The sequence below is a fragment of the Bombus flavifrons genome, chromosome 7, assembly GCF_040668555.2.
Source record: "Bombus flavifrons isolate JBK064 chromosome 7, iyBomFlav1_principal, whole genome shotgun sequence".
NCBI classification, from domain to species: Eukaryota; Metazoa; Arthropoda; class Insecta; order Hymenoptera; family Apidae; genus Bombus; species Bombus flavifrons.
In genome coordinates, this window is record NC_138448.1 from 14,240,497 (window position 1) to 14,264,550 (window position 24,054).

General features: G+C 35.4%; 1 protein-coding gene and 1 long non-coding RNA gene across 2 annotated transcripts in view; one reads left to right on the forward strand and one right to left on the reverse strand.

Moving 5' to 3' along the window:
* The window catches only part of LOC138181961 (uncharacterized), a 562,178-nt gene that overhangs the window by 52,282 nt on the left and 485,842 nt on the right, over positions 1-24,054 (forward strand). The window lies entirely within an intron of this gene.
* LOC138181971 (uncharacterized) lies at positions 370-5,626 on the reverse strand. The gene is made up of 4 exons (XR_011173666.1): positions 5,478-5,626; positions 4,422-4,653; positions 3,695-3,830; positions 370-444 (listed from the first exon to the last, which is right to left on the reverse strand). It is a non-coding gene; the product is annotated as an uncharacterized LOC138181971 (long non-coding RNA).

Below are 24,054 nucleotides of genomic sequence, written 5' to 3' on the forward strand. Positions count from 1 at the left end.
TTTACACTTTGGCGAAGAGTTAAGAGCTTCTCCCAGGCGCTGGGGTGCCGAGTAATCGACTTTCCTGACCCAGAAAGTCAAAAGGGCTTCGTTTACTTGCCATCTCTCTCTCTTTCTCCACTCCACCCACGATATCTCTCCCCATCTCCCTCGCCACCCACTGTTTGATTCTTATATCTGGCCCCTGCTCCTTTCACCTCTCTCCCCTCTGCCTCGGCTTTTCTCGCTTCTGCCATTCTCTTTTTCCACTCTCCTCTCCAGCGACTCTCGGATTCGTCTGTCTGTCCGTCTCGTTCCCCGGCTTTCTGTCTGTTTCACTCAGTTTCCAACTCGGCTACCGAACCAACCCCGTTCTCAGCCACCCCCGTTTTCACGCTGGAGTGTCTCTTTCTCCGTGGAGTTGAGTCGAGTCGAGTCGAGTCGAGTCGCGTCTGGATTCGTTGCCTGTTGGAGATACGGTCGTATAGTTAAAATCGGGCACTGACCGAAAACTTCAATATTCCGGCTCTTTCACCGGTTGAGAGAACGAGGAAGAAGTCGAAAGATATCGACAGTTTCTGCTGGAAGAGCAGGTCGACGATGGAAAGAAACCAAGGGGAATCGTCGTACAAGGGGTTGAGGGATCAGAGCAGGGGATAAGAAGAAATGGAAGAAGAGACTTGAAAACGTTTTTTTGCGGCGCAACACGAGCTTCTGGATCGGGAATCGAGATGCTGCATCCGAAAGCGTTTCCAGCTCGACTAAGTTCCTGGGTAAATAGCCAAGGATCTGGATTCTCATTGCTACAGGACGCTGTAAGCGTATACCATCCAGGAATTTCTTCGAACCCATAAGATAATGGAATTTTCCATTTGTATCTCCTTTTCCTCCTTCTTCCCTTTAAGCGTTGAGTAATAATAATGTAAGGGGGATAATAGAGAGAAAACTTTTTAAAATATTATGTTACTGTAAAACTTTTTAAAATAGTAGTTTTGGTAGAATATTGCTTTTTGAATCTTGTTTAAAATAAGATATACGATTGATGATATGGATGAAGATATTTGCTGTCTTTTATATTTCCGGACAATACATATTAAATATCCATATTTTATATCATATGCTTTAGAGCTTATTGATACAAACTGGTAAATATTGACTGAAAAGCAAGCTGTATCATTGACCTAAATGGATAATGGTTAATTAGTCAACTGAATTAATATGACCACCGAAATTACGACGTGTCGTTTGTTAATTGTAATACAAAACGAATAACGAAGTTTTCAAAATTTTAATCACCGTGATCGAAGGATAATACGATGACAAAATACAAAACTATCATAAGTGTTAGCGACATATACCGAAATTTTATATTGAAACTGAAAATTGGAAAAAATATGCATTTGTGCAATGATAAAACTAACGGAAAAAGGCAGAAAGAGGTTCAACCTCTCGAAAAACGATTATGAAGGTCGCGCAATTGTTTTAAATTAGTGGGCCTGATAATAGTAATTAATTATTCGAAACCTTTGTCAATGGCGATACGCAAAGCTCAAACAATGCGACTCAATTACTCGCGAAAGACCAAGGCCGTTTATCGTCGTTTAACGTATTATTTGTGTTTGTTAAGTAAGTTGCAGAAGGCTGGAGGCACTAAAGAGAGGGCGGGTGTTTAGTTCGAATTAATAACTCTCCTGAACCAACAAAAATTGGTCTTCCGTTTTTGAGAAATCAACCAAGGTTGGCCAAGCGTTCTCTTGAAATTCAAATCGCACCTACTACGAGAAAGTAATAAAGGAGCGCTTTCATCATCGTCCTAGACATCTCTGCCCGGCAAAAGAGCACTTAATATCACCACCGAGCCTCGCTATCATCGCGCCTTCTTCAGCCGCCACCGACAGCTTCTGTGTTTTCTTCCAACTTTTATATAAGCACTGGCCTCTTCTTCTCCTTCTTCCCTTTTTTTCTTCTTCCCTCAGCTACCCCTTCAGCTCTCTAATTCTTTTCTTTGTTCCCGTATTCTACCTCTTTCGCTCGTTTTCTTTGTTTTCAGTGCAACCCTTACATCGTCCCCCTTTCTTGTAAACACTTCTATTTTCCTTCTGTTACTTCTTCCCATTTCGTTACTTCCTTCCCGTTCTAAAACATTCGATCCAGCAGATTTTCTTCCTCTTTCTTGTGGAATTCTATTTTCTAACAGCGTTTACCATGGCTTTTTCCTCGTTCGTTTACTTCAATCCTTTCTTCGTTTAAATTGCCCATTGTTCTAACAATTCCGGGCTGCAAGCTTCTTCTCCTTCTTGTGTCTTTTTTCTCTTTCTTTCGGGCTTCTTTTTTCGCCGCCTTCCTACGGCCGTTTTGTTCGCCCATTTTTCTTCTTCAAGTTTCACTGTAACTCAGACACTCACTTTGTTCCGTCTCGCTTCTCTTCGTCTTAATTACTCGACCCGGAGCTGGATCCGCGTTTTAATTTGTTTGCATCGTGTGATGAAACATTGACAATGCCAGAGGGACAATAATTGTCCGAGCTAATATCGGGTTAAACTGTCCTAGCCCCGTCGACTTCTTTTTTTTATTTTTTTATTGAATTTCGTTGGATGTTTTCGTCGGAATTAATCGTTTATTCAGATGAATTAAATAACGAGATATATTTTATTGCACATCAAATGATTGGTTACCACTTTTGTGAAATAGAATGTGGAATATTAATTGCATGATTAATTACGACGAATATTATAACGGGTATTGCAATAAATTATTCTGCATATTGTAATCTTGATCGATACGAATTTTAATTATTCATGTAACTGAAGCGTCTTGTTATTAATAAATATTTAATTAATAATCATTTCATGCCAACGTCTAATACTTAGCATTTTGTTGTTAATTGTAACAATAAATTTTACACTTTATATTAATAACTTGGATGTATTAAAATACGATAATTTATTTTACGTTGTGAAGAAGGAAACAATCTCCACATGAAAAATATGTGCACATTTTCAATAAACGGAATAATGCATTCATACAAGATATTTATTTTACTATACGGCTATCTAAATAGGCAGTAATTTACATATCATTCTATTTAAAAAATTGAAAGTGGTCGATAGAGAAGGCAGTCGTTACAAAATGGATAATTCCTTTCATCAAAGCCTCATTGAATGAATGATGAATTAAAAATAATTTTGTTTTGTTGTAATACTGTTGTTAATATTTTAATAGCGTACGAGAAAGCAATTTATAATACTATTGGTTAGTTACCTTGTATGTATACTGCGTATAACGTGTATACAATATATATATATATATATATATATATATATATATATATATATATATACGATTAAATATAAAGTAACAATAAAAAGTTGTTTGCGTTGAAAAATTCCTCCAAGTTTTGTAATATTATTCTACAATAACAACTGAATAGTCTACAGCAATAAGAAGCACCACCAATATTTAAATTATACTTTTTGAAAAAGAAACAAAGATATAAGTTTCATATTCAAAGTTTTATATTTAAAAAATGAAATTTTATTAATACGAATATCATCTAACTATAGACTCAAAGCTTATTTGAGAAAGTAATTTGATTTGGATTGACTTTGATTTCATTTTTATTGATTTACCCTTACTGAAAAATAGAGCTGGCTCCTTATAGCGGTAGTGATATCAATTTTTAAAATAATATCATATACCAAATGAAACACAATACCTTCATGACTGAAGCAGCATTGTTCCCCTTCAAACACATATGGATTCGAAACGTGTTAAGTGCACGTCTAATTGCAGCCTTTTCAAGTTTATGGTGGTTGGCGGCATATCGCTGGAGACACACGGTTCCGCCTTTCCTGTAAGTAAGAGCAAACGCGAGTCACTTGGTTGCGATAGTTGGGGATGCCGGAGTCAAGAGACCAAAGCTTAAATCGAGTTTGCTCTCCGTATCGAATTTCGTAGGAAGTGCACTCCCCAGTGTGCTGCTCGCCACCGAAAGACTTACTAAGACAATATCGTCTCGGCTGGCGATTCCGCAAAATGTATCGCCTAAATTTATTTCGAGCTAACAGCAGGAATGCCATGAAATTCCATCTAAAGTGGATTTCACAAACTAAAAAGAGATTAAGGTGGACACGGTTATTGGAAACGTTTTCTAAATTATCTATTTACATTTACAGTTATGTATTTAGAGGTTAAAATTTTACATTACTAGAGGTACTAATTTTACGATATTACGCTAATGTAGATCTTTCTCATAAATTGGAAATATTGTTTCGTACTTGCAAACTTAAAATTTCACTTATCAACAAGTTTCTTACAATATTAGATAACGTCGTTCTCGATACTTACATACCAACTTGAATGTTTCACAACTACAGACTAATATTCATTTCATCTAGTTAGGAATATGCACACGGAATTCTCCCAAACTTGAAGACGCATACCTAATTTGGTTCCAACTTCTTGTTCTTGATTTTAATTAGCGTTGCAGCAATTAGACGAAGTTCACCAGTTAATCGATCGTTGAAGTTGGCCACAGTTTTATCCGTGTTAATATCCATGGCGGTCGCGATTGTTGGAGTTGTTGCCATCTTACGAGGGAAGATGAAATCAATGCTGTTCCAACGGTCGTTGCTCAAGCAGGAAGCTTCTATACCGACCATTGACTCAGCTCTCCTGTAGTTAAAGTAGAAAATAAACCCTTAACTCGATCATAATACAGATCAATATCATGAGGCGCATCTGTTATCATTGGCTAAGATCAATACAGTTATTGCCGTGAATGTTTTAAGAAATGTTTGACAAATGTTGTCTTTTATCTAGCATAAAAAGTATACTCATTTTTTTATAAACCTATTTATGATTTTCTGGTAAAGATAATATAAGCATATATATTAAAATTATTATTAACATACAATGTTACGAGCCTTAATTATTTGCTCTTATTATTTAAAAATTTGTTATTTATTTTGTTTGGGGTTAAACTTCATCCTGAAGCATACCGAATTTGTGTCTTTTTAAAATAACAAATGCACGATAATTGTAACGAACAGGGTCCAACAATACTAACCTGTAAAAGGAATCATAAATTTGGTATATTCTAAAACGAAGTTCAGTCTCTATTTCGACTACAATTACAAACCGAATTTTGTAACAACATACGTCACACATGATACATTATACTTATATACTTATACATGATACATATACGACATACTTATGAAGTTATAAATAAAACAATTAATATTCTCATGAAAGACACAGAATTTATATATCATTATGAGAAATAATGTTTGCAATTATACATTCCATAGTTCCCACTCGCTTTCCTACCCCCATATATAAAAACGCTTGAAACATAAGTATCTGTGTAATTATAAACTAAAATTGTACGGTATTTCCTATCTAATGTAAGATCTATTATGCGCATACATTTGAATTTGTTCCACAAAGCTCGCTGTACCTTAAAAGATAATTTTCCTCCAATATTAAGTACGTACCTTGAGTTTATCCTTGACACTAGGGAGTACCTTCTATTGCGATGTAGCAAACAATTACAGAATAACCTTACATGTATTCCATGCCGTTCTTACATGCATGAAAATCATATGACAGTTACTGTCCAAAATTCAAAATTCACAACGCAGCTATATCACTGTTTATCATTATTATTTACAAAATATACAACAAAATTATTATATTTGTATGAATTTAGAATTGTTGACACGTACGCTTAGAAATGTCTACATCCTCCATTGTCCACATCCCGCTATTTTGTAACATCGATTTTAATCGATAGGCGTATAGCTAATTAATTACCGATACATTTCATTATTATTATATTTTATTATTAAGATTCCAACTTTCCGTGACGAAAAAGATCAAAAAGAATTTGTTTAATTACCTTTCCTTAAAAAATTATTAGAACAGACGTTAGATAGTTAAGAAATATTAAAAGTAGACAAAAGTAATATCGATATACGTATCAACTTCGCACTGATTGTGTTAAACTTTCAAGATTCATTTACAGCAATTATACTCATATAGAAATCCTATATATATGTATATAAAAACGTAAATTATTTTCTCTTTCTGGCAATCAGACATCAATGTAAAACAAGAAAATAATATAAATGATATTTAATTTTTATATTTCGATACTATGTAGTCGAGATATTTTTGAATAACTGCAGTTACAATATTATACCGTATGGTGGCGCAGTAGTCTAGTCGATTGCTAGCAGTATGGCGGGCTGGCAGAGTTACGGGTAATTGTTCCGAAAACCGAAAATTATTACAAAGCAAAGTGTCGAATCCTAGAGAATCTCAGATAATAGAAGAGACGAGAGGAAGGAACATGCACACGACAGATAGGATGGACATGCGTGAGGCGTGTACGCGCGTGAGTAGGGATAGCGTGGCGCGTGGGGCTGCGCCGGCTTACGATTGTCACTTGTCAGTCTGCCGCGAGCTCTCCTATCGTGTAGATCGTGTGTGTCGCGTCGTATTTTGGTGGTTTCTCCCGTTTTCTCAAAGCCGCGAGTGAGGTGACCGGTGTAAATAAACATTAATGTCATCATCGAGGGGCATTTCGGAAGACGCGTCACCGCGTCTCTTCGCGGTGTTCATAACACGACGATCCATTTGTATCGACAGAAGCACGAACAATAGTGTCGTCTGATTCCCGCGATTCCCGCGTTTTCGAATTCGTGGCTACGTTCTCGTCGATAGGGTGCACAACGTTACTCTATCTCGTGCTTGGTGAAAGATCGTGTTATTTCGTGAAACGGTAGTTATTATTGTGTATTTTCACTTGTCCATTGGATTACTACGAAGCGTGGAGTTACTTGTGCGATCACGGAGCAGGCCGAAACATCAAGTGAGTCGATAATATTTTATTCGTTTGCATGTACACTATCAGCCATAAATATTAGGACACTTGTTATGTATATTGAAAGACTAATAAATTTTATTTTATTTAGTATTTTACATGATAAGACACGTGTAACACGAATAAAATAATAAATTTATAATATAACGCTTAAAAAAAAAGCAGTTTGAATACAATTTGCAGTGGTGTCCTAGTATCTATAGTATCGTAACTAGGAGATGTGTACAATATTCTTTTTGCGTGGCGACGAGCAAAGTGGCAAGAAAGGTAAACGAAAAATAAAAAATATAAACATATCATGGTAACGTTGAGTCATTTTAAAACACTGTTCGGAGTAAGACAGGAAAACAGGTGTTCCTTTCTCGCCGCAGTTAAATCACAGCTCGCGTGGATGCGATGTAAACGTTTGACTCGTGCTTGTTGTATAAGATGCGTCGCGTGTAACGACCGTGGGACGAGTGACAAATTATATTTCTAGTGATATAATATGTATATATACATATGTACTTTTCATTGCACTAGTATACGGTCTGAACTTCAGCGCGCTTCAAATTCAAACGGTGACGCTAATTCAAATACGATTCGATTTCAAGTTATACGTTGTTTTCAGTCGTATATATTTAATAGTATATATGTATGCGTTTAACTGTTTAACCGTTACTGATCTGTGGCGGCCATATTTAGTTACGTAAATCCGCGAAATTGTTTCAAACGGTTTAGAATTTAGTTAATTGACAATATTTTCGGATTTTTCAAGCAATTCGTGATTAATCAATGAATATACTGTAGGAATGTTAATCAGAGAAGCGCTTAAATAAAATTTTAATGTAGAGAAAATAATAAATATACGACTATTTTATATTTTTGTATAGTTACTTTAAATATCCAAGTTATAGCATAAATTCCGCTTTTAAGATTCCGTAAGAATACGATGAAATTTTGATTCGATCGAAATGATTTACCTGTTACATATAGCGTTACGCGATACGATTTCAATCGACGTTTATTTTCTCGCGTTGTAGCGCGTGCGGAATTCGAATCCCAACGAAACCATAAATCCGTTAGAAGCATATTTTAAGAGATTATACTGGTTGGATAATATATTGCTCTTTCATATTTACAAACTGCGCTTCAAATGACACTTTGTAAGTTACAATTGAAATCGAATTCTACATTAATATGTATATAATTTGGTAGATTAATGTTTGCTTCGGAGATGAAACACTTTTAAGCGCGAAAATCTAATTTCCACTGCCTAATTTCTTCAATCCAATTACTTTTACGTAGAATAAAAGCACTTTTTAAAAAGTTTACATAGCAAATTGCAAACAGAAAAGCTTTAAAAATTTTAAATCCATATTTAAAATTCGATATACGAGTTTAAATTGTCCACGCGAAAGTCGAAACTATTTAACTAGAACATGATTTAAAATTTGAAATATCCATTGGAACTTTTGGCGCGGAAATTGAGATTGCCTGACTGAAATTAAAAAACCTCACACAAATCTAATTCGTAATTAAAAATTCGTATTATAATTTCAAATTTTGTACGCGAATTTAATACAACATCTACATACGTATATGTACAATATTAACTAATTTGATATGATATTTTTACCGGGAAATTCGAATCTTTCGTGTCACTATATCGTCGATAGACATTGAATAAAATTTGAAACGGAATACGATCGCAGTTTCCTACCTACGCAACCGACCATCATTGAGGCTTTCACGATGCCACGACGAGTAGATCCGTATTTTTTATTGTCTATAAATCATGCGAGGTAACGTGGGTTGCCTTTCGTCCCACGGTCAAGACGTGACACTCACGAGTCGATACATAATCGAGACTCCCGGTAATACCGAGGCATTACTAGAGACAGACAGCGTCGCGCGATAAATTCGAAAGAAAATTAAAAAAAGAAAAATTAGAAAAGGAGAAACAAAATGAAACACAATAATACGTGTTAGTTCGCGCAAGTTACGGGCGGTCGAGCGTCTGTTGATGCGATTCAACATCGTGTCGCTCCAATTACTTCAATTATAGTACCGTCACGCTGATTCGAGCGTTCAATGGATTTTTTAATGGCCATTGTTTTCGATTGGTCTTGCATGGAACAAGATTGGAAATTTGCAATTAATAATCGCCGTTTTCCCTCCAACGTCCAGCCATTTTTCCACGCTTGTCTTCCTGCTAATAGAGTCGGGTAGTTATTGGTCTTGTAAACCTCGTTATTGACAATACGTCGTTTAGCTGCTGTAATCGTTCAGAATGTCAGTCATAAATTATGCAGATTTATACTTTATTAAAATAATGACTTAAATCTAATATCGGATGACTTTGTTTCTCTCTTAAATATTTCGTATATTGCTTTCGACTTTTGTTTACAGATTACTATAATTGAATTTATATTGCATTTTGAAGTAGTATCACTTCGCACTTTCATTGTTTCAGTAATTTAGACAAGAAATTTAATCTTATTTAATTTTTAGTTTTAAAACAAATTCAATTTTTGTATTCGAAATCTTTGTCCCTTATACGTTATCTTTTCTTGTTATCTATTCTTGTGAATTTATTGGTACTTTGAAAATCATACTATTACGTCATGTTCTTGAAATTGAATTGTTTAACTATCAAAGTCCTATATCTATTTATTTCAATTTTCTTAAATTTTTGTCCAAGCAGCAATCTACTAGAAAACTGCAAAATAGAGCCTAACCCATAAATTAGTATCTACTAATTGTCTAAAGTCATCTCAGATCTCCTGCAAAACACAATTTGTCTCTACTAATTCGGCAATGTTTCATTCCTTCCTTTCCTATAAATACCAACATTTTAATTAGCATTCGGAAAGTCACGTCGCCACCTCGAATCGGCATGTCGGAGTCGTTTCGCTTTCAAGTTCACCGGTCGCGTTTCGTACGACGTTCCATAGTCACCGTGGAGTCTCGAGCATGGCTTTTTCTAACCCAGTTTCCTTGGCAAGCGTGGCCGCAGCTATCGATACGAGTTGCACACCTGTTGTTCGAGTTTAGCGAGGTCCGTGTACACTTGTGTGCTCGGAACTGCTTTCGCGTGAACGATGCACGAAATTGTGTCGTATATGTCTAAGATTATAGACGCAGTGGCTCGTGAAAATATTCCAATGCTTGACGTAGACAATTTTTACGGATATGCATATGTGAGAAGTTACAGGATATCTAAATACGAGAATTCATATTTTTATGAATATAATTGAAAAAATAACGTTTGGAGAAAGATTATTTTTCCTACTGAATGTTATAAAAAGCACCACGCTTTAGATATTTTCTATATTTTTACATATTATGCGTATGCTGTGTATTTTCAGGTTTCCCATAAATCGTACCTCATTACTCTCTCCCTCCTTAAATGTTTTGTTCGAAATAAATGATATATTCGTAAAAAGATTCTAGAAGTGATCAAATACTTTCGCGTACCACTGCAATTTACGTGGGCCGCCGATGTCCATGGCCCTCCTTGATATGTATTCCTGTTGCGCGATTCGAAAGAAGGAGAGACGGAATCCGTCGCGAAACGAACGCGGCGATGACCCAAATGCAACGAGACGAGGACGACCGTGACGAGAACGATATAACTTGATTCGAGCCGTTGCTCGGACGATGCAACGATGGAATTATTGAAATTTTCGAGCAATTAGGGACAATCCGAGCAAATTGTGTCGAGTAATACGGATCGAGAAATATAAAGAGTAGAGAAGGGTAGAAATATTTACGTTGAGTTGAATATAAGGTAAAGTGAAGTAGATTTCTTGCGGAACTCGTCCTGGGTGGAAAGTTGTTTAACGACGTGTATTTTGTTTGATTGGGAGGTGAAGATGAAGTTAATCGATTATAAGATAAAGTTAGTATGAAGGTGATGATTGATGTATGAAATGTTGAAATTAAATGTCGGATTTAATTATTTGTGCGAAGAACATTATATCTTTTTTTATTAAATAATTTGTAAAGTAATGGATTAAATCGACACGTTTGCTCACGATATGACACGTGACATTTGCTTTCAAAATGATCTTGAGAGATAATTATAAAAGATGATTTTAAAACACCATACAAAAACATTCAATAGCATTCAGGACTACTTTCAGCTAGTAACGAAATTACCAACTTGTTTTTTCATTTGAAACAATGTTGATTACACTATTATATAATTCCATAAAACAACGAAGAAGATGTAATAACGCTTTCACGTCACATATTTTAATCAACTTTGCGAAAAACAGGATATCTTTAAAATTCCGTGGCTAAAATAGCGTTTAATAATTTGTTTAGATTTAGGTTATCGCGATGAAAATATTCTTGCAACAATCATTAGCGGGACGATTAAAAAACGATAAAGATGAAAAGTACCTGTTCGTTCAGGCACAATGTCTTCGTCGATGCATTATAATTCGAATAAATGTGAAACGTAGCGATCATTACGTCCGATGATTTCGTTCTATTGTTGTAAAGCCGGTGCGGTTAATTAAAGGACGAGGGAACGTTTTATTGTTATGTGAAGGTACTAGAAGTTCATTAAAACGTAAAATTGGTTTGCCATTAAACGCGTTTAAAAATTCCGTTTACAATGGTTGCCTGACGAGTTAATCGTTTTAATAATACTTGCAGAAAAAAAGGAAGTCTGTTTTTATATGCTGTATTTTACATTCCATCGTCAAAGCGGTTTAATTATTTATGCGCTGAAATATCTAGCTCGTGTGATACACGTTTATTAGCGACACCTAACAGATTTTTATTTATCATTGTAATAAAAATTCCGTCTCTTCTTCTGTATTACGATAATTGTATACCATGGAATTTGATTTTCACTCTGCATATAATGTTCTGCAATTTTTTGAATTATTTAGAAATTAAAGCGTCGTTTGCAGTCACGTTTGCCAAGGAAGATCAACTCGATATTATAATTTTTTACCACCCGTTATTATATACGACGTAGTTAGGCAGATAAAAATGAGGTAGATTGACGAATCAAGATTAAATTACTTATTAAATTACGTATATACATGGTGAAGCATTTAACAGTATAAATCTAAATTAAAAACTTCAGTTTGAAAGTTTGAAAATTTGGAAATTTGAATTTGTAATTTAAATGGATGAAAGAATGTAAAGGATTCTCAATTTACTTCATGACTATATTTATTGTAAGAACCTCTGTGCGAATATCGATAAATGGACGTATTACTTTAAACAGTAAAATATAAACTATATTTTGCTGCACGTATCAAGCATTTTAGTTAAAAAATATAATTTAGGATGTAAACATTGTAAGTTGTATTAAAATAGCAAGGATAACATAGTAACGTATTATGTCTACTATATTCAGTATTCAATCATTTTATCAATAAGAACGTTTATCGTATGATATTAACTTCGATAAAGTATATAATCTATGTACACTATTACAACATCTACGATAATCTAGATGTAATTATAGAACACTGATGACAGGATTGATACTCTCTCTCTCTTATTACAATCAATCAAAATAATAAATTACACCACTTAAAATGAAGACCAAACATTGCAAGTAATACCAAATCCAAAAGGGAAAAGCAAAAGTTTCATACTGATATATAATATTTATGTTCCACTGTTAGTTTCTAAATTAGAAGTACAACTAAGCAGTCATCGGAACAGCTGTATTATCCACTTCTTACAAAAACTTATGAAGTACGATAATTGTCTGTACCCGTACTTAATCTCGAATCACAAAGGCGATATAATTACTGTCGTAATCAAATTACAATTTCAAATCTCGCCTCCCGTTACACATTCATCCACAAGGGAGTAACTAACGTTTACTGCATTCTTTAACCGCGCTTTAGACATCATGTACATTCTTGATCATAAATAAGTATTAGGACATTTGTTTAAAAGTAATCTTTTAAAATTGTTAGAAATCTAGAAAAATTGTTAGAAATTATTGAAATTATTAAAATGTTGAAAAATGACTATCTCGTTTGAAAGTAAAACTGTAACGAACCCATATCCAATGCAATAATAATAGAAGTCTCATTGATTCTGTATAATAACTTTAATTCCTTCTCGTCTTTATATCTATTACGTCTTGCAATCACTATTTGGATCAATTTTTGTCAATCGTGATATTATTTTATTTTTTCGATTCAACGCGTCCTGTAATCTTGTAATTAAATTACAGTTTGTCAAAAAATAAAAAAGTGTCCGTATACTTTTGAGTTGGTTATGTATATTGAACGGCGTTCTTGCATTGATACAAAATTCCGATCGATCAATCTTTTCTTAGATAATCTAGATTAATTTCCATATTACGTTTGAAATCAGCAAGTATACTAATACTTACGAAGAGTGTTACATCGATGTAACATCAGAGATACACCAAATTAAAATATATATTTACACATGACGCAAATAGGTAAAGTACAGATCGTGAAAGATGTGTACGATCTGTGAAAGTGATGCGTTAGGTGATACGCATATCGCACGCTCGTGCATTCTAAGCGGCACGAAGAACACACGTGCGTGTTCGAGTCACGGATATCCGGATGCACGCGGATATCCGTGCACAGAAAGCATAATTAATAATTTCGGTGAGTCTGTACACAGTGGTTAGGCCCACCCTGCTCTTTCTTTTTGTTCGTTTTGCCCCTGGCAGTCTGCTATTTCCAACAATACGCTTCGCTCGGCGCCAAGGTGTCTTTCCATTCACCTGGGAAAGGTATTGTGCGTAACTTATGCCCATTCGCGTGGTACGTGGGGTTGAAAATTAGATAACCCACCACGCGATGCACAGCTGCTCGGATCTCCCTTTCGAAACTGGTTTTCTCGGCACGTGGATCGTTCATAGGATTAGAATTAAATTTGTTCGAACTTTTGGTACGAAACGAATGGACCCTAGTTTCGTTTTAATTTTGTATTGGTGCGCGTTGGGTCGATAACCTAAATGTTGTATAGGACTTTGGGAAATTGTTACTGCATGTGATGGAATTTAATTTTTTGAATGGAGTTTTGGTAGGTAACGTATAATACGTTAATAACGACGTGTTTCTTTTGCAATTTCTTTTCAATTAACATCGTTGAATTTTGTAATGGTATTGATATTTATTCTGTCTTTATATTTCTTCCAAATTATGCGGAAAGAGTTCTTGCGAAGTGTTGTTGTAGAACATTTTTTTGCATAAAGCATATAACGTTTTCTATCTTTAAATTTGTGTGGAATACAATGGTTCCTTCGAAAATAATATTTTTTGAGTTTAACTGTTCCATAACTTGTACACATAAAAGTGGACAAAGTATTACGTAACTTCTTTTATGTACAACTTTGCCATGCCCGTTTAAACGTGTAAATAATCATCATTGCTAGAACCGCATTTTTTATTTACCTAACATATCAATCTATTGACAGTTCTCGTTTATCAACTGGTCGCTCCTTTATTTTCTAACAAACTTCAACTTCTACAATTCCAATGAGAGAGACATATGCCAACTCGCAAACGAAATCGAGATATCGCCGATATTAATATAGATATAAAATTTTTCTATGAATCTTTCAAACGCAGCAGCGAACAATGGGTGCTCGCTGGAGGTCGTTTCTTTATTGTTTTTGTTCGCGTACAAACGTGACAGACGTGTACAGTCGAATTTACCTGGACACAGCAAACGTCGATGCCGGCTTCGGTGCACGAGAACTGGCCAGTAGGAAGGGGGTTAAAAATTAGTTAAGCCGCTCTCCCGATACCCCGCACGAATGCCCACGAAGCTGGTCTGCTCGCTCTCAACGATAGCGAAAGCAAAGAGCCGCGCGTAATATTGTTCAAACGTTTCCTTCTCATTTTTAATCGATAGAAACTAATTTTCGTGGAAAACTGTTATCTATATGAATAGAACGGAAATATTTATACGTCGTATGATCACAGTATTATAAAAACATCATTGAAAAGAATTTAACATTTGCTTCTTACGTATGTTTCTTGTAAACGTAGCTTTCAACCAATATTTATCAATAACCATAATTATGGATTTATAATCTATATATGTATACATATACTCAGAATTAATAGTTTCGAAAAAAGAAATTCGATTTGATTTATGTACCTACATACAGAAGATACTATAACCATATACAGGGTGGTTGGTAACTGGTGGTACAAGCGGAAAGAGGGTGATTCTACGCAAAAAATCTATATTCTATATTTATATTCTATATTTTCGACTTCTTTTTTCGCGTAGAATCACCCCCTTTCCGCTTGTACCACCAGTTACCAACCACCCTGTATATATACATTTTCTTCATATGTCTTTATTCGGCTCGAGAATTTGGTATACAATTTACTTAAACTCAGTCTCCTTGCTCGCACGTTACCCCTAATTGCAGAGGGATTATTCATGTACATAGTAAATAAGTATTGGACCGTAACAAATATTCGTTCTGGTTTTATCTATATGTCACATACATTGTAATAAATATAAAAACAGAACGAATTCGTGTTACAATGCAATAAATTCTCAAATTTTCAAACAGTATCGCAAAATTTTACGTCTATATTTTAAATAAAAAGCTTTATATTTTCTCAATGATTTCAAGATAACAGTAGCAAATTTGTACACCTGTATTTTTTATCGGCGAGTCGTTACATTACCTGGAATCGCCAAGAGCCCAACTGGCGCCGTCTTTCGTATCAACTGTTTATTCACAACGACTTTTCCCTTCTGCCAACACCTGTATATGTATATCGCCCTTATGTTACACGACACACGTTCTACGTGTCACACGAGTCTCCTGATTAGCGGACACAGTGAGATTAGACTGGTAACCTACCGGTTTAACCGGATGGCAATTCGTCCTTATTCGCTTTGCGATAGCAACGGCGAACGATGTCACAGCGAGTTCCCCGTATTCTACTTCCGGCTCGTTCGTTTTTTTAATGTTTCCGGTCTATTTGGAATCCCGTGAAAGCGAGCGGAGGACCCGCCTAACCTTCAAAATTCGTACGCAAGCTGTTTCGCCGGTAGAACGAAATTTTCTGGAACGCCAAGCTCCAGATACACGCTTCGTCAACAGGTTTGATATTTGTTTGCGTTGCCCGTGCGCAAGTGGGCTAAATATTTGCGAGTCCTGCCTTGTGTGCTTTGCTCGGTCAGCCTATGAACCTACGAACCACTGCGTACCCGTTGCGTTTCCCTTATTATATTTAATTTCATGGACCCGGACTAAATATAGGCCGCGTGTTCCGCTTTCAAACTGCAGCCTACACTGTAAATTGTTTTTCAGTCAGCTTAATACGCGGTTTCGTCGGCTTCGTTGTTTCTTTCTTGTGACGAAATACTCGAAATTAGAGATACGAATTTAATTACTCGAACTCGCGGGAAAAAGACCAGTAGATATATATAAAGGAAGAAAATGCTAATTGACTACGGTTTTCAGAATTATTAATATAGGCGCGAGAATATGAATGAACTTGGTTTGCATCCCGTCAATGAGCGATAGTGTAGTTCGCAATAAGCAACCGTGACGTTTTGGCGTTTCATATCTTCGATGAGTTTTGTTTACTTTTATCTTTCTGCGCGACGAGGATACTATTAATCGTAATTACTTGCACGTAATTTTTCTTATCTCAACAGGCGATATAACAGGTTCGATATAGTAAAAGAAAAAAATTAATTTCCTAGAATCTTTCCACCGAGTGATTTATATAATTAATTACTCGTTAGAAGTAATCGCTCAATTTATTTCACTTGTATGCTATCTAATCACTCGCAATTGAAATCACAAGTGAAAATATAATTTCAACCTTAAACGTAGTTTCTATATAACCAGAACAATTTGATTTAAAGCGAATTCCCAAGACCCCATTTAAATCGGCATTGTAGGAAAGTATCTCCATTCATGCGGCGTTAGACAAAGGGGATTACGTAAATGTACAGTTCCAAGCGGTTCATAGAAGACGACCTCAATAATCGAGGCTATCTATGAATACTTCGCGTATATGTGCAAGAGATCAAGGTCGATCTCATTGGCGATCGAACCAGCCTGATCATTAAGCTTGAGATCCTTTTTTAATGGACGCTTTGGTATCGTTAGGCTCATCCGTCGCTCTTTGATTTACGCAATGCTCGTTTACATTAACGCGATGTACTTGTTCGATCCGTCGATTGCAGTTTTCTTTTCGGTGCATCGACATGGACGATCGGCAACGTGCACTGTCACCGTTATACCGATATCGTTTTCATTTGTATTAGCAGTTCAGAAACTTATTTTTTTTTTCCAGCTTAGCCAGTGCCTTGTTCGGATTTCAAGCCACATTTTACGACTTTGTTATTTTCGCGTTGCTCTCTTTTATCACATTGTTTTATCCTTCTAAGATCTAACGTTCTTTTTTTTCAGATTTGTAGTTAACATTCACGCCTCGTAGTAAAACGCGCGTATGTCGTTTACCTGTACTTTTTATCGCACCAGTTGTAAAACTCGTTTCAGCAGCTGGACTCGATTCTTTCCTGCTCGTATAGTTGCTGAAAATAACTGAGAAACTGATTATCCACGTGTACTGTTTTTAGACATTTTTTTTAGCGATGATGAAACTTTCAAACGAATTCTTCAAAATTGTTAATCTTCGATATGTCGAGCTCTAATTTATTCGAACACTTTAAATATTATCATCTATACCATTATTGGAAAAATTCTTGAAATTTCATCCGTCGAATTTTTCTTAGTAATTTTTTATGTTTTCGTTTGATAGCAAATAGTGGCAGGCCCCATGGCAATAAAGATATTGTTTTTATTCCATTAATCAGAGGTGCATTACTATCGACAGGAGTGAGATATTTGCCAAAAATGAATAACATTCGAAACAGAGGAAATTCAATTGCTTTGTCTCATTTGAAATGATCGTTCTTTGAAATGAAACGCCTGGAGTAAAATAGCGAAAAAAATTGTTCTTTTTTTAAATACTTGGGGCGGTATTAATTCGTCACTATCATCGATCTGGGTTCGCAGATACCTATCATCCGTTCACCCAGTGGACCAGCCGACCTAACCGGTGCGGTGGTACAGCTCGGATAAAAAATAAAACGCGTCCTCAGCCCGCTCGTAAATCTTTGGCCGAACAATAAAATTATTTGTACAAAAGTAATGATATTCGGTATCATTGTACCGACGACGCATATTAATTTCAATTCGCTTGGAAATAAAACAAAATGAGCAGCATAATATACAATGTATGCAAATAACGAAAAATGAAGTTATCTCTTCGTTCGTGCTAGTACCTACTCGAGGCTGCTTCCTTTTAATGTGCTTGCAAGCTTCATACGATTCAGAACTTTGATTGGTTTGCAAATTGATTTTTTTTCGATGAGAGTTTCTTCTTCGTCGTTTGCTTCGTTATATTCGTATAGATTTTACGATTATACAGGGTGTTTTTGCGGTACGACTGGAGAGGTAATATTCATTTTGAGATCACAAGTCGAGAATGCAAAATAATATGCAGAATAAAACGACTTTGAGAATTCGTCACGTTATATTCGTAGCGTATATTAACTACAAGTCTCGATTTCTATCTTTTTCTCCCACTTGTATTTAGACCGCTCAGTATCTGATCAACTCCATGAATTGAACATTGATAACGTTACGGGCAATAACTTTCAAGAATTTACGAATCTTTCGTTATTGTATTAATAATATAATTCAAAGAGTATAACTCTGTATGTAATAACATGATCAACATTTCAAACATTTTTTACGCGAATAAAAAGAATATTAAAAGATGTGATTGTATCTTATTTATGAAAATTCCAGTCGTACAATAATTGCAGACACTCGGTATGTTTCAGTAACAGCACAGAGATTATCACGCTTTGAAGCTGGAATTCTAAAGAAAATTATATATCCACGCGTATTTGAAACTGTGAATCGGATTTCTTCTTAGTCATCGAGGTTGATGTTCTATTGCAATTACGTTAATTTCATTATTTAATGGCCATGGGAATTCCAACGAAGTTACTACAGTTGATCCCGAATAACGGACATTATCTTATTATTGTAGACTGTATCTATCTCGTATCATTCCTTCGAGACTCAACATAATGAATCAATGAAACGTAACGTTCTACCAATTTCATATTACTGTTCATTCCGCTGATGCACTGCGTATGCTTAAATAAAAGCGTTTTTCAATCTTGTCAATTCCTTTACGCACAGTCCTGTAGCCACAAGGTACTTCCTATTTTTAATTTATAAATAATTCGTTAATTAATATTAGCTTATACTATATAAGCGGGAAAGTTGTGTTGTTTTCATATCAATTTTATTAAGTGTTGGTTCTGAAATTCTTTCAGTGTTTCCAATCAAAACATAATTATTTTAAGGATACAGAATTCTTCCTCGAATCGAATATTTTTACCACTTATAAAATTCTTTCAACGTTTTTAATCTCAAAATAATTGCTTTAAAGATTTAGAACTCTTCTCTGAACAAAATATTTTTCTTATGGAATAAAACCTTAACTCTGAAGTTCGTTCAACGTTTTCATTACTTGGGCGGAATTCTTATTTCTCGAACAAATACCTTTAACATACAATCATTTTACGCGATTCATTTCATCTTCTTTCTATCTTTCCTCACAAACTGACTTGGTATTATATAAATGCCTTTAACAGTGTATAATTCATGGCTTTGCAATTTTCATTTTCATCTCTTTAATACGTTCATTAACTGGCTTTTAGATTCAAATTGATACGTATTTCAACATCATATATACGAAGTTAGATACAGAACATAAATTAAAACTCACGATAGTTTATTAAGGAAAAATATATTTGTGAAGCGTATATAAAGTCTTACAATATGGAAACAAACGTTACGTGAATAGTTATTTGTTAACATATAATAAAGAATAGTGAAATGCAGAATTTAGCGACGAATGTTAGTTTAGTAGTTAACTACATGCAAATGCACGGATTCAGAGTTTTATCGTATTCATGGAATTATTCTCTTAACGATCGTTAACGTAATACGATGCCCATGTGTAAAGGAAGGCCTTGCAAGTTAATTATAAAAGTTTCTGAGAACGTGGAAAATTTCTCGTATTTCTTTCAATTAATAATAAACAACATAAAATATTTCCAATTACTATGATTCTTTTAATTGCAAGATGTTGCGATATACTGAACGTGTAGTCCTACAACGTTTAGTTATCATAATAGATACATTTTATGATACTTACTTTACTTATGATAATACTTATTTTATGATCCATACTTTTCCCCTAGTTTTATGGATCACCTGTCATCCAACGATACCAATTGACTATCAAATTTTGACTTTTGTGACTTTTAACAATTGACAAATTTAATTGACAAATTTATGATTTTAACAAGTATGTAATACTTTAATATCACTAAAATCACTCTAGTGTTAAACTTTTAAATCAAATTCCTGTTACGTTGTACCATATTTCAGCATCGCAAACTTCTCTGGTATCGTGGATCCTCTTCAGGTGTATTCTGCCTTGGTCACGCACGCACGATGCGTGTTTCGTCCAGGTACACAAATGACGCTCCGGTTTCGATTAGTTTCCAGTTGAACGATGCCTACGTGTGTGATCGTAGCGCGTATTTGCACGCATTTAGAGTCTCGTTTCATTACGTCTGCGACAACGTTACTACCGACCCACATATCGTAGCTGTTAGTTGCGTAACTAGCTAATACGCGTATTGTGCATGCGAACGAGAAGAATGACAGTAGAAACGCACGTGTATACGCAATTAGCGGGTGTACGTGTGCGTGATAGCGTAGATACGTGAAAATACGAAGAGACGTTCTAATTTGACTCGGCGAGTACAGATGAGACAGGTCAGGTCCGAGATACTTGGATGAAATGGAAACGCGGAGTGAGGAAAATTCTGGCGAGCGGCGGAGATGTCTTAGCACGTAGCCTTGCGGTTTAAATATACGGCGCGGGTTAAAGTGACTTCTCGTAGAAAGCGCTCGAAGAAAGCACTCGAAGAAAGCACTTACGTTTATCTGAAAATGATTCAGATACTTCCTTCATAAAGGTGTTTTGGAGTTTTTGAGTTAAATTAATTCTTAGAAGCAGTGTTAGAATGTTAAAGAGGAAAATGAAAAATTCTGTAGATACATAAGTTCATGGAATAAGTAAATTGTCAAATACGGAGAAGATAACTATGATTAACAATGAATATTATATCGAGGGCTGATTAATAGAAAAGTTAAAACACTTGATTTCTTTTCTTTCGAGGAAAAACAAAAGTATCAGAGTTTCTCGATCTGGTATATTCCTAAAAAATAACGAATATTTAATATCATCACAATCAGATTATCTAACGTATAGCTAGAATTTTCTATAAAATTATGCATTAAGCATTTATAGTCCATTCATAATCATTAAACATTTATAGTCTGTTTCACACAAATATCAGCGAAACACTGGCACGAACTACATAATGCAGCAATCGCTAAACATGCTCCATTTAAATACAGATCGCTTACTAGAAAGTAGCCATAGCGTAGCAACTGAATTACAGTGATGCGCGGTCTGTTACTTAACGAAATAAAATGATAATAAATGGCCGTATTCGAGGGCTATCGAAGGAGAGGAGGAGGAGGGGATCTAAGAGTTCTAAACGACTGTTAATGCAATGTTAGACCGGTCGTAAGGAAGAAAAAGAAAGTCTAAACGCATCAACGCCTGGCATTATTCTGCGCTTTGAACACGCTCGTTGCCGACCAGCATAAAAGCTACCCATAAACACCCGTCCACAATGAGGGACCTCCTCTACGCCGTATAATACCGGTTGATGTTGAACGGTGTGCATCGTGCACGGGATGAAGGTAAAACAGGCTCTGTGAGAATCGCGAAACGACGAAGACTGGCAAAAGATCCTCCCGTTTGCCAGTAGTTAAGCGGTCGGTGACTTTTTCCTTAAAAAGGAGCCGGAGCAAGGCGGTTTCCGCGTCTCTGAATGTATTCAGGTTGAGTGTTTGCTACCAGTGAAACGCGTTACCATACAATTTTCCTTCTGTAAAAGAGATTTCCTCCCGGGATTAGTGTATTTGCTTTAATCTGTCCGCTAGCACTGATTGATTTTGCCTAAGGTATTATTTCCACGACTGAAGTAATCTTCCCGATTTAATGTTCGAAGAGAAGAGAAAATACGTTGATGATTATGTATTTGATGATTTTTATTCCTTCTCAGTAGTTGCTTTTTCTTTTTAGTGTGGAATATGTATGGAAGAATGGAGATATAGTGATACGGGTGGAAGAAAAAGGGGTTAAAGGTTCCATTGTTAAGCTTAACATTGTTAACCTTCTCTTTATCTTAAATACTGTCAGCTGTAATTCTAACCCAATTGCTTTTTTCTATCGTTAAAAGATTTGTCAATATCGAAGGCTGCACGAAAAACTCGTCGCCGATACGCGTTATTTCTCGTATTAATTCTGTACTACAGCATTTTTTACGACAGTAGGAGTCTTTTTGTTTGTCAGAACAAACGTAAGATTGGAGTATACAAATTCTGTTAGGGTAGCAGCAGCTTTTACAGAAAACAGAGATTTAAACAAATTGTCTTATTACGACAAAAAATATTTCTATTTTAATAATTTACGTTAAATGTATGTATTTATATACGTGTTTAATTTTCTGACGATTTTACTACTTTAAAGTAGCTTTGTAAATCTGGAAATAACAAATTAAGAATGTTAATTCGCGGAGGTTGGAAATCGATCTGTTGACGCAAGCCTTAATTGATATAGATGCCGGCAAATGGACCATTGACAAAGAAAGAAATGGAGAGAAAACCAAGAATCTAGGCAATTACTAAGCTAGTCAGGTCAGACCAGGTCCTTTGTTTTACGACGTCGGTGTTCTCTCTCTCTCTCTCTCTCTCTCTTCTTCATCTCTCTTTTTTCTTCTTCCATTTTCTTTCTGACCTACAAAATTCCAACTCGTTTCCCCTCGCGTTCACAGACACGTTCTCGATTTTGTACCTCACTTTACCTGCAGTTCGTTAAAAAACAGAATTTTGCTCTGACACGCTAGAAAGAGTTTTATCTGAGCCTCTCTGTTAAATTTACTGGCGAGAAAACGGTTTGCAAAAAATTTGATCTTCCACTTTATAATATGCACTTGTTACAGTGTCATCCTCCTGCAAAATCTTTTCACTTGAGTTTCTAGAAATTGTATCAATTATTCTCGATTAAAAATATTTAATTTATATTTCATCTTTATTACTCCGAGATAAAATTCATAGAATTTTATACGAAAATATTTCGACATACTTGTAGAAATAAGTTTTTAAGAGTCACGCTTCAACGATTCTTACGTAGATGATCTCAATTGAAATGATATTTAGGAAAACAAATAGTTATATGTTACCATATTTCTATGTAAATAAAAATCGACATCAATTTCGTGAAAAGTATCCGCGTATCGTCTGCAATTGTAAAGAAGGATCCATGTGAAATCTATCAAAACGACAAGTCTGCTAGTTCTGTTATTAACCAGCAATTCAACCTTATGATCGATCTCGTGTATTCTTGAATTATTGATGCACTTTATAAAAAGAAAGATAGATAAATAATCTGACCTGAAATAACAAACGAATGAATATGCCCTATAATCTAACATAAACAAATACAATTTCTTAAATCAAATAATCATAGTTTAATCCTGTAACCATAACACACACCAGAAAATTGGTTAAACTCGCGTCAGCCACAACTCAATACCTGCAATGCAATTTCTTGCATTATTTCCCTTGAATGGTCTTCGACTTTCTAAATTCGAGGATTACTCTCTAACCCTGTCGAAAGCACAGTCCCATTGATAATTCCTGGTTAGAAAGGTAGAACTCTGTCGAACGCCTCGTTCGTCTATATAGCTACGTTCTTTTTCACGCGAGAGTAGGAAGCGTGGATCGCCGGTTAAATCGTAAAATATAATTAATCGGACAGTGGTTGGCCGTGTACCAGGCTTCCAACAGTCTTTGCCGAGCTTCTGGTCTCTATCCAGAATTAATACCTGTGCTAGCACGATATTCCACTCTCTTTATAGGAAGTACCACCCAGCTGTCGCTATACCTATACGCTTCTGAACAAGTACTGTCCAGTTCTGGTTGTATATGCCACGTTCTGTACGGAATATCCAGACAATCT